We start from the raw sequence: 1,566 nt of genomic DNA, 5'->3' as shown, positions 1-1,566 counted from the left end.
GATTTATGATATTGACCATTTTTTCCCAAGTGCTTATAGGTTTTTTTAAAAAAATTATATATATATCTTTATTTCTACCTACCTACCTACTTATCAATCATTGTCTATTTACTTGTACTGAGGGAGAGAGAGCGATGGCTGGACCCATCTGGGAGGACTTTCCTCGATGCCCCAGATGTTTCCCAAGTGTTCTGCCCTCTAGATGATTGGAATTTGAATGATTTTTCTGTTGTGTATGAGCTCTGAGAATTATTTATCTTACAGGTCTTTGGTTGTTTTTTATGTGCCTCATGAAATTTGATCCTACACTTCTCTACATGCACCACTTAGCCCTCAGCGGCTCTCCCTGGATGGTGCGGGGCCTGAGCCGCTCTGCTCCCAATGCCATGTCTGCCACTGTCCAGTGGGAATTTGAGCAGTTGGATGCTCAGAATCACTAGCAGCAGCTGTACTTGGAAATTTGCAGAGTCTCATAGAATGGCCAAGTTTCCAGAAAACAGAAATTGAAACAGATACAGAGATCTAAGCCCCTAGGATCATAGTCATGTTAAACTGCAGAATGCTGAGAATGATTATATTAATGCCAGTTTAAGTTGCCATAGAAGAGGTGCATAGATGTTACATCTTAACACAGGGGCCACTTCCTAGTACAGGGTGGCATTTCTGGCCCATGGTTTGGCAGCAAAAGACCAAAGCAGTTGTCATGCTAAACTGAGTTGTGGAGAAGGAATCTGTTAAATATACCCAGTACTGGCCGACAAAATACGACCAAGAGATGCTGTTTAAAGAAATAGGATTCAGTGTGTAGTTCTTGTTAGAAAATGTGAAGTCATATTATACATCTACTGCAATTAGAAAACATCGAGGAACAGTGGAAATAACTTTCTAAGGCAGACTTATGTCTTGCTTTTGATCATTCACCAACCAAAATAATGACTGAAAAATACAATGGGGATGGGATAGGCCTAGAAGAAGAAAAACTATACAGGACTGCTATACAGGACTGTCCTCTAGAATGCAGGGTACTATGGAGGAGAACAGCGAGAGTGTCCTATGGCAGCATATTCAAGAGGACCGAAAAGCTAACATGGCTCAGAAGGTGCAGCAGATGAAACAGAGGCTAAAGAAGAGTGAATGAGAAAGGAAAAATTTTCCCAATTAAAAAAAAAAAAAAACAAAGGCAAGCGAAGGAACAAAAATTTTCCCTAAAGTCCTCTTTGAAGGAAAATTCTTATGGCACAGTGAGGCCAAGATTGACAGACATCTAAATATCCATGACTTGAGAATATTCTGCAGCTATATACATTTTGAACCATTAATATGCAAGACCTGAGGCCTACTCCAGAAACTGAAGTGAAGTTTGATAAACCTGTAGATTGCTTCACACTAGTCTCTTTACTTTACATCCAGGGAACGAGAGCACCACCAGCAGAAGACTTTGCAGAAACCTCTCAGTTGATGTATTGTGAAGTGTTTACTGAATGTATGAAATGTAGAAAGATGTAAAAGATAAATTAGGAGAGACTACTTTGTATGGTACTGCCATTCCGACTGTATTTTTATACT

At 39.8% G+C, this 1,566-nt stretch overlaps 1 pseudogene; it reads left to right on the top strand.

Annotated features, from left to right (window-relative positions):
* The first annotated feature begins 386 nt into the window (after nt 1–386).
* Nucleotides 387–881, top strand: LOC116645112 (annotated as a pseudogene).
* Nucleotides 882–1,566: the final 685 nt, after the last annotated feature.

The sequence above is a fragment of the Phoca vitulina genome, unplaced genomic scaffold (assembly GCF_004348235.1).
Source record: "Phoca vitulina isolate PV1807 unplaced genomic scaffold, GSC_HSeal_1.0 scaffold32, whole genome shotgun sequence".
NCBI lineage: Eukaryota > Metazoa > Chordata > Mammalia > Carnivora > Phocidae > Phoca > Phoca vitulina.
Note: the sequence above shows the minus strand (reverse complement) of the source record. Positions and strands in the feature narration are given on the sequence as shown.